The sequence below is a fragment of the Octopus bimaculoides genome, chromosome 7 (genome assembly GCF_001194135.2).
Source record: "Octopus bimaculoides isolate UCB-OBI-ISO-001 chromosome 7, ASM119413v2, whole genome shotgun sequence".
NCBI classification, from domain to species: domain Eukaryota; kingdom Metazoa; phylum Mollusca; class Cephalopoda; order Octopoda; family Octopodidae; genus Octopus; species Octopus bimaculoides.
The window spans coordinates 64,830,380-64,841,333 of record NC_068987.1 but is presented as its reverse complement, the minus strand read 5'-3'; the positions used below and the strand labels follow the sequence as shown (position 1 = coordinate 64,841,333).

At 36.7% G+C, this 10,954-nt stretch overlaps 1 protein-coding gene across 2 annotated transcripts in view; it reads right to left on the bottom strand.

Annotated features, from left to right (window-relative positions):
- The window catches only part of LOC106868894 (spartin), a 33,677-nt gene extending 23,972 nt beyond the window's left edge, over positions 1-9,705 (bottom strand). Inside the window, exons 1-2 of one of the 2 annotated variants that reach the window (XM_014914356.2) lie at positions 9,416-9,705; positions 9,147-9,308 (exon numbers count right to left, since the gene is read on the bottom strand). The gene's annotated coding sequence lies outside the window, so the exon portion shown is untranslated. The remainder of the gene's footprint in view (positions 1-9,146; positions 9,309-9,415) is intronic. The other variant, XM_014914354.2, reaches the window with a different exon arrangement.
- Between the last annotated feature and the right edge of the window lie 1,249 nt (positions 9,706-10,954).

Genomic DNA, 10,954 nt, shown 5'->3' with positions numbered 1-10,954 from the left:
CTTGGGCAAGTGTCTTCTACTATAGCCTCGGGCCGACCAAAGCCTTGTGAGTGGATTTGGTAGATGGAAACTGAAAGAAGCCCGTCATATATATGTATATGTATATATATATTATATGTATGTGTGTGTGTGTGTGTGTGTGTTTGTCCCCCAACATTGACAACCGATGCTGGTGTGTTTACGTTCCCGTAACTTTGCGATTTGGCAAAAGAGACTGACAGAATAAGTACTAGGCTTACAAAGAATAAGTCCTGGGGTCGATTTGATTCGACTAAAGACGGTGCTCCAGCATGACCGCAGTCAAATGAATGAAACAAGTAAAAGAATAAAAGAATATATATATATATATATATATATATATATGCACATAGGCACAAGCATGGCTGAGTGGTAAGAATCTTGCTTCCCAACCACATGACTCCGGGTTAAGTCCTACTGTGTAGCACCTTGGGCAAGTGTTTTCTACTCTAGCCTCAAGCCAACCAAAGCCTTGTGGATTTCATAAACGGAAACTGAAATAAGACCATCATATCTATATGTATATATCTATGTGCATCTTTATATCTGTGTTTGCCCCCTGTCACCACTTGATAACTGGTGTTAGTGTGTTTATGTCCCTGTAACTTAGCAGTTGGCAAAAGGGATTCAGAGAGTAAGTACTAGGCTTAATAAAAAAAAAGTCCTGTGGTCAATTTGTTCAACTAAAAACACTTCAAGGCAGTGCTCCAGTATGACCACAGTCAAATGACTAAAACAAGTAAGAGTAAAGGAGAATACATATATATATTTATAAACATACACGCATATATATTTATAAATGTATACATGTGTGTGGATATTATCATTTAATTGCCATGCTGGCAGGGGTTGGACAATTTGACAAGAGCTGGCAAGCCAGAGAACTGCACCAAGCCCCACTGTCTGCTTTGGCATGGTTTCTACAGCTAGATGTTTTTACTAATGCCAACCACTTTACAGAATGTACTGGATGCTTTTTATGTGGTACCAGCACCTGCAAGGTCACCAAGTAACTTGCAAGATAAAATACTCTTAACTGAAACAGGGGAGTGATATTGAGAGAGTTGGCTTTGTGCCAGTTGGTGAGAGGTTACACTGTGATAAAGGGACAGAAACAGGTGTCTTTCTGTAGAGGAGATATATTGTTACTTGAGTCAGAAAAAAAGGGAGAGAGAGAGAAAGAAAGATGGTGGTGACATGCCAGGACATAACCTCAAGGTACAAGGTGGTAAATGTGAATGGAGTGGTATAAGATTGAACATGGCTAGTGGGCAAGAAGTACATGAATGTGCAAAGGTGGGAAGAGGAGGAAAAAGGGAATGCTATGAAAGGTGAAACATAGGTATATAAGGGATCAATAGTATAGCAAGGATACAGTTGGTAGGGGAAAGACAGGAGAGAGATTATGCGTATGTATGTATGTATATGTATGTATATATACATGGTGAAGGCACATGGCTCAATGGTTAGAGCATCAGGCTCACAACCATGAGGTAGTGAGTTTGATTCCCGGACCGGGTTGTGTGTTGTGTTCTTGAGCAAGACACTTCATTTCACATTGCTCGAGTTCAATTAGCTGCACAAATGAGTTGATATCATTAGTGCCAAGCTGTGTCAGCTTTTGCCTTTCCATTGGTGGCATGAAGAGGGGAGGCTGGTATGCATGAGTGACTGTTGGTCTTCCATAAACAACCTTGACTGGACTTGTGCCTCAGAGAGTAACTTTCTACGTGCAATCACATGGTCATTCATGACTAAAGTGAGAGTTTTACCCTTTATATATGTATACACACATAATTCAAATAAGACAAAGAAAAAGTTTAGCACATCTTTAATAGCCAGTTACAATTGTCAATACCACTTTGTTTTTAAGACCATTGTACATAAAAACTCCATGTGAAAAGTGACATAATATTTGCTGTTTTACCCATTAGAGTGCCATTTCATCACACTTGCTTCAAAAGGTGCACACTTACATTGTATGTTGCTTATATAGGGAAGAAATAAATAAAACATAAGAATAAAAATGGTGAAATAGCAGACTGGACCTAGACAATAGAAATAGCAAATTAGATAAAGAAAGAATGAGAAGTAGAAAAAAGCAGCCTGGTTGGTTGGTTGGTGTGTGTGTGTGTGTGTCTCCTTGTTTTGACATCATATGATAGTTATAAATGAGCACCACTATTATAGAAGCAGTGTCATTTATTTCCGGTATTCTGCGAGAACATGTCTTGGCATGGGGAAATATTACTTTACTTAGAAACAGGTGAGGGTTAGCAACAGGAAGGGCATCCAGCTGTAGAAAATCTGCCTCAAATAATGTCTAAGACCCGGACACTAGATGATAATGATATTTTCATTTTTTCATGGATGTAATATTTGTGGCATATATGGACATCTGCATGCAAAACAGTTGATGTAAAGCTTATAGTACTTGATCATATATTATTTCCTAATACAAGTTACTGAATGAATGTAAACATAGACTTGGATCAAGTTTACAGACACAATGGATGTAGTACGGATTGAAATTATGACCTTCTAATCAGCATATCAGAGATATAAGTCAATAGAGACTCAGTAACTTCTTAGACGTCTGTGAAAAGGAAGGGATTGACCCTTTAGCATTTCAACTGGACATATCCAGCCCAAATATTCTTCCTGATCAATGTTCAAAATGTCAAAACCTTGCCTCTAACACAAACCCTACAATGTCATTCTAAACATAAACAGCCATACCATCAAAATCTCAAAACTACAAATAAATGCCTGATTAATTCAAAAAAATGTTTATAAATAAATATTAAATTTGACAGGGTTAAAGGAAATTGGTTAAGACTAGACAAACAAAAAAACCCCAGAAGGCTTTACATGTTGTCATTTAACCACTGGTCAGCTGTTATAGAGTTGACCAATGGTCAAAGATATTCTGAGGTTATCCTGTGTATCTACACTATTCAATATGTCCTTTTTCTTCTTTTTCTAATGATAGGGTGAAAATTCAAGATTTTCACTGATTTCTTTTTTGCTGGCAGCTAAAGAGATCACATAGAGGCCTTCCTCATTGCCAAATGATTTCAAGTATAGCTTGAAAAGGTGCCAAAGTATTATTCTTTTTTGAAATAATTACACAGTTATGTTGAAAAATGACAATACAGACAAAATGAGTTTCCAGCAAGTTGTGTCCGCAACACCAGTCAGCTGACCCACATTTTGCTACAGCCTTTTTTTATTTCAATTATTATTATTAATAAGGCAGCAAAAGGTAGAATCATTAGCCTGCTGGATAAAATACTTCACGACATTTCGTCCATCTTTAAGTTCTGAATTCAAATTCTGCTGACGTTGACTTTGCCTTTCATCATTTTGGGCATGATAAAATAAGTATAAGCTGAGCACTGATGTCAATGTAATCAACTAGCCCCCTCCCCAAAATTTCAGGCCTTGTGCCTATAGTAGAAAGGAAGTCAGGCCTTGGGCCTATAATAGAAAGCATTATTATTAAAGGTTGCAAACTGGCAGAATTGTTAGCATGCTGGACAAAATGTTTAGCAGTGTTTCATTCATCATAACATTCCCAGTTCAAATCCCACTGAGGTTGAGTTTACCTTTCATCCTTCCACGGTCAATGAAATAAGTATTAGTTGTGTAATGTGGCTGATATAATCAACTAGTCCCCTCCCCACAAATTTCAGAAATAATTATTATTATTACTAACAGCATATCATTCATCTTTACGTTCTGAGTTCAAATTCCACCAAGGTCAACTTTGCCTTTCATCCTTTCAAGGTCAATTAAATAAGTAGCAGTCGATTACTAGGGTCGATGTAAACAACTTACCCCCTCCCCTGAACTTACTGGCCTTGTACCAAAATCTGAAATCATTATTATTATTATTATCATTACGCTATCAAATAAAAGTAGAATGGTCAACTGACATAGTATAGGGAAGCAAGAATGAAATATTAAGTGAATTACAGCAAGTTTTGAATGCAGGATCAGTATTACATGATAATCAAACAAGATACTGAACTTTATACTTTGCTGGAAATGTAGATAATATATATTTAGTTTTACTTTCTACTGTGTCAACTTTAAAAGGTAACCAATAAGAATTTTTTTTTTATGAGACAACAAAGTCTAACTATTTTTGTAAAGGAGAGGCATAATCCATCAAACTAGCTACTGTATATTACTGATATACATTTCCATGACTCTTCAAGCTACAAGCCAATGAGGGAGCATCTCCACCAGTCATGGACAACCTGTGATCTGTGGAGCCAAATCTCTCAAATGACACCCTACCACCTGTGAAAAACAAGGGACACAATGAATAGTGTTGTCCTAGATACACATGAATAGTGAAGTCCTAGATACTCCAAAAAATTGGGGACTATGGATGGAATGCCTTTTATCATGGGTCTGTTTACTCAAGGTTGATCTGGGTCTAAGCAACAACTTTACAAACTAACAAAAGAGCCTCTATGTGGTTATTTAACCTGCAAAATATAGCAGCTAAATTTCCCCCAAATTTTACTCTACCATTTTATACAAAGAACACACTGTTCAATGCAATTCTCCTCTATTCAGGCTGACTTGGAGCTAAACAACAAACCCTCTGAAAGATGGAAAGTAAAACAAAATTAGTAGAATTTGTACACAAAATGTAGGCGTGGCTATGTGGTAAGAAGTTTGCTTTCCAACAACATGGTTCTGGGTTCAGTCCCACTATGTAGCACCTTGGGCAAGTGTCTTCTGCTATAGCCTAGAGCCAACCAAAGCCTTGTGAGTGGATTTGGTAGATGGAAACTGAAAGAATCTCATCGTATATGTGTGTGTGTGTGTGTGTGTGTGTATGCCTTTGGGTCTGTGTTTGTCGCCTACCACCACTTGACAATCAGTGTTGGCTTGTTTACATCCCCATAACTTAGCGGTTTGGCAAAAAGGAACTAATAGAATGAGTATCAGGCTAAAAAAAAAGTAAGTACTGGAGTTGATTCGTTCAATTAAAAGTTCTTCAAGGTGGTGTTCTTGTATGGCTGCAGATCTCAAGAAATAAGTCTCAAAAGACATGGCCCGTCACCAGGCAGGTTGTACTACTAAAAGCATTCAAGGTAATTTTACATTAGGCATGACATTCAGAAAGTCCTGCAGGTTGCAGTTTGACCATGACTGGCTTAGACTAAGGTATGAGCCAGAGTGAAGCCTAGTAGGCTGATGCCTGACAATGTTCTCAGTTACTTGCAGTTGGAAACAGAATAAGAGTAATATTATAGAGAGGATTAGTAGAGGACAAGTACTACTATGACCTAAGAGATTCTGGGTATTTTACCCTTTTCAAATGCTTAGTCAAAAAAGAAAGTGCAACACCCATGACTATCTTGGGATACTACCAGAATGGTGGAAAGGGGGGAAGGACAATCATAGACTTAGATCAAATGCTTCCAATGAACTGGATTCAGCTAAAAGCACCCAAGGGCCATGTGGTGCTGTTAACCTGGACCAATGATATGGTAAATACTGTGCAGTCAGTTCTGATGAAGTTTAATAAACAGCTATAAAGACAAGAAGGAAATTTGAAAGAAAATTCAGACAAGGAGAGACATGAATGGGTCCTTTTCACTCCTTATCCTATTCTTTGACTATCACTTGTTGAAAGCAAAGATGGAGAGAGAGAGTGTCCTGCCATGGATAAATTTTACAACAAAAAAGGTAGGTATCAAAGAGAAGCTGAGGTTATTAATTTGTTCAACATTCTGGCTTCTCTCAGAAGGCAGCAGTAGAAGAGTAGGTGATTCACCTTTTTGACATTCCTTAGCCCTTGGTGAATTGTTGTACTACACTTTCCTTAGAATTCTGTATTTATTTGACATTTTAATATGCTTTTGTATCTATATGTATACATTATATTAATTTATTTGATACTTGCCCCCTTTCCAGTTTTATAACACAAGTGCACAAGCAAACTGATGTCATTTTTACTCTTTAAAATCTATCTTTAAATAGCAACACATTTCACCAAACTGATGTTGCTAACATTTTAAGTGAGTGAGTGTCGATATGAACAGGTCATAAGTACACACACACACACAATGTACCAGAGACTTCTGTAAGTTTCTGTCTGCCAAATCCACTCACAAGATGTTGGTCAGCCTAGGCTACAGTAGAAGTCACTTATCCCAGGTACCACACAGTGGGACTGAACCCAGGACCACTTGGCTGGAAAGCTAGCTTCTCAACCACACAGCTACATCTGGGCTTATAACCACACTTGTGCCTATAATATATATATATATATATATATATATATATATATATATATATATAGATCTGTATGTATGGATATACACACATGCATATTTATGTGTATGTATGTATATACACACAAAAATAGTGTATATGTAGCAATTGTGTGAGTCATCAACCAATTTCTTATTAATAACTGATGAAAGAATAGCAAAATACACTGATGATTTCAACATATATACATACATGTGTGTGTGTGTATAAGCGCAAAGAGCCACTATATTTGCTCAACAACCTTGTTTATCATGTGCTTCTGGCTCACCCTACACCCATAATGATCCTCTTAGATGAGAAGGTCTATGCTCTCCTCACTCTTCTTGTACTTTGTACTGCAAACAAAAATATTCTAGACCACACCTAGAGAAAAGCCACTTGACTGATTGGTATAAAATCACTTACAGACAAGCTCTAGTTTCTTTCCCACCAGTATGCTGTCCCCTCTCTCTGCCTTTTTTTAGTGCTACTCACTGGTCTTATGCCACCTCCTCTCATACACACCCAATTCTTCTCTTTTCATCACCCATACTGTGTCCAGACTCTCAGAACTTTCTTCCAATTGCCAACTTGAAACAGCTCAAGTAGACCATTAACAGCAGCAACATCATTATTCTTAGAGGGGCTGTAAAGGTCAAGGGCACAGTCCCTACCGCTAGACCCAGCAAGTAATATGAACATATATATATTGTTGATGGGCAGCCTTTGACTGTCTCTCTTAAGGGCTTTTTAACCCAATATCTACATGCTATTATTTATAGCATCAGCTGCTTCGAGATCCAACATTCCAGAAAAGACATATATATCATAAACTCTCATGTCATTAGATGACAGATGAAAGTTCTGCAATTTCTTGTCAAATAACACTACACAGATGATTTTTTAAAAATATAATGATCAAAATTCGGATTGCAGATTATTTCACTCTCTCCATCAAATTGACATTGTCTCTACAGGTGTAGTGATTTGCTCAAGAACACAATGCACCACCTGGTCTAAGAATCAAAATCATGATTTCGTAATCGTGAGTGAAATACCCTACCCACTAGGCCATGTACTTAAACCACACAGCTACACACACACATGCATATATATATATATATATATATATATATATATATATATATATATATGACTATGTGGTTAAGAAGTTTGTTTCCCAACCATGTGGTTTCAGGTACACCTTAGAGAAGTGACTACCACTATAGCCTAGGTTAACCAAAGCTTTATATGTGGATTTGGTAGATGGAGACTGAAAGAAGCTTATGTGTGTGTGTGTGTGTGTGTGTCTTGATTTCATGCAATAATTGTAAATGAGTGTCATGTCACTATCGTGCAAGTAGTATTGATCATTTCCAACCTTCCATGTAAACATGTTTGGTCATGGCGAAACACTATCTTGCTTGGAAACGAGTGAGAGTTGGCAACAGGAAGGGCATCCAGTCATAGTGAGTCTACCTCAACGAAATTTGTCTGACCTATTCAAACATGGAAAAGTGGACGTTAAAACAACGCTGACGATGATGATAATGATGATGCGGGTGTGCGTGAAGGATACATTAGATGGTGTGAACTGCTCACTGGCTGAGAAATAGATGTGATGATGCTTAGAATACCTTTGATCGTAAGACCGCTCAATCAGAAATGATCTGCGAATATAAACAATAACTAAAATAAATCCGAGTCAGCAATGGAGCGTTTGCGCAGTCGCTCGAATTGCAAGAAATAGCAGCCAAAATCTCTTCATATCACATACGCTACAATCTTAGACAAAGGACACTTTCAACAACAATGTAGTACCTGATATACAAAAGGACAGGATGGTCATGATTGGGACGCTTTTTATTATAGGTTTTCTCGATCAGAATTAGCCTACGGCTTAGCAACAATAAAAACAGCCCATACGCAGTAGGTTGAACTACTTGGAATAACAGTAAAATTATGAAATCCCACACATCCGACTGTCTTGACAAAAAAAAAAAAAGACAGGATAGTTGCGGCTGATATGCCTTAAATGACAATGTGTGTTTATATTGTATGTACAACGGAAACAGTTTCTTTTAATCATGTTTAAGGCCTTTTCGAGAGTAAAACCCGGTTGATAACATTAAGCAATTAAAGAATTCGGAAACCCCTAATTTTGATAACGTTATCCATGATTACAATGAGCGACTTGCGCCAAAACTTTTATTTTTCAGAAAGCGAATCAGAGATTAGATAGATAGAGAAAGAGAGAGAGAGAGAGATGGATGGATGGATGGATAGATAGATAGATAGATGGATGTGTGGATAGGTAGATAGATAGATAGATGGATGTGTGGATAGGTAGATAGATAGATAGATAGATAGATAGATAGATAGATAGATAGATAGACAGACAGACAGACAGACAGACAGACAGATAGATAGATAGATAGATAGATAGATAGAAAGATGGATGGATGGGTAGATAGATAGAAAGATGGATGGATGGATGGGTAGATAGATAGATGGATGGATGGGTAGATGGATGGATGGATAGATAGATAGATGGATGGATGGATGGATGGGTAGATGGATGGATAGATGGATGGATAGATAGATAGATATTTATGCGTACATATGTTTGTATAATATACGTCCAATTACTACGTTTTCTTTAACATTGAATTTGGTGTTTGTGTTGCTATCCGGATCAATTAAATAATAAAAATAATCACAACAGTGAGTTATTTATCGGCTACAAAGACAACACCCAACAAAACATTACAAGCCAACTAAAAGTACACAAGACATTTCACCTGACGAAACCAAACAAATGAAGATATTAAAAAAAAATTATAACATACATCGTAGAAGAAAAATTCAAAAAGCAATAATAACTCGAAGTGATTCTGTCCGATGCGAAGTTTCTTTGTCTTTCGTTTGTTATGGGTTTTTTCTGTGTTTATTTTCTATTTTCATGTCCACTTGTGTCGGAGTTTGTCATTAAGCGGGGATTGACCAATTTACTTCGAAAAAGAAACCGGACATACATACGTATATACTGCCTGTGACTTTCATTTTGTTCAAGTATAAATACTGTGTGTACACTAAGTAATTAAAGATAGTTACTTACATGATTTGTTATTGCACAAACATACAAACAGTTAGGTTAGTCTCGGTGTTGTTTATTTGTATGGAGACGCGTTCCGACATTAAACATGGTTAAAGCTAAGCCGAGGTCGCTTATGTCATAGATGTTATTTTGTTTTTGTTTAATACAATAATATATTATTATTGCATCTTATTTAAGTCAATTTCTGATTTTGAACAAAATATTGATCGTCAATAAATAAATTAATTAATAAAGGTGAAATACATCAATATATTCCATTAACATATATTTTTTGCTTACACATTTTAAATATGAATATATGAATAAATGTATAAATATATTCTAATTAATAGAAAGAATTAGCTTAATATAAAGGGAGACAACTCTAAAGCAACATACTGCATACTGCAACATATTCTATGATTCGTTCGTCTGTTTGTTTAATCATTCTTTCATTTTAAGAACCATCCCGGAAACCTTTGCACCCTAACTTTAATTCACATAAGCAAAAATAGTACTTTTCTTTGCTCTACTTGAGGAGGTTTTAACAATTCGCCATTTAATTGTTGAAACAAGGAAGTGCTTTAAAATAATGAAACTTTTTTTTTTTGTCTTTCATGTTAAATACCAAAGCGATTCTTGTTGCCATGACATTATAACCATCCTCCTTTGTGAAAATAATACAATCGATAAAAGGAGACGAAAACACAGTGAGAACTGTGTCAATAACTGAGCACCTCAACAACTGCGATGACATTCACTATCTATGACTTGAAATATCAATATGAACATAAAAGTCAATGTTCTATAAATAATACACTTCATTGAAACCGGTAGAGTAGTAAACAAAAATATAGCATCGTAATATTTGAGTTGCAGCTAGAGTGAAAATGTTAAGTACCCATCCGATCGAAATAATCCGTCGTGTTTTCGATCCGTAAGGAATTCACAGGCATGTGTACCTCCTGCATACTGCAACTCCATAGCACATACATTAAGTTGGTATTTGAATGCTCTGAGTTCACATCCTACTTGGGACAAGTTTGCTTTACTCTTGTAGAAAATATGAATGCAAGTGACATCAGCGTGTGTGTGTGTGTGTGTGTGTTGGGTCATCCTATAACTAATGCGGATTGTTTCAATTACCTGAACAAAAAGTCGGAGGGGGACGGAATAAACTACGTGCATCAACTTGCTGTAAAAGCAGGTAGTAATTTTACCTTGTGCTTATTCTTAGTGCAAATTTTGAAGAGTGCAGTTCGATTTTAACAATTATTTTTTCAAAGCTATAATGGAAGTGACAAAGGAACATATTCAGCATATTTTGCTTTATGAGTTCAATAAAGGCAACAACGCAACGCAAAATGCGAGGAATATTAATGCAGTATATGGTGATCGGACAATAGGCGTAAGCCAGTGTCAACGGTGGTTCCAGAAAATCCGAGTTGGAAACTATAGCCGAGAAGACGAGCCTGGTCCTAGAAGATCAGTAGAGCTCAGCGAGGATGCCCTGCAAACTCTGCTGGAGTAAAATCCCATCGTAACTGTTGAGGAACTGGC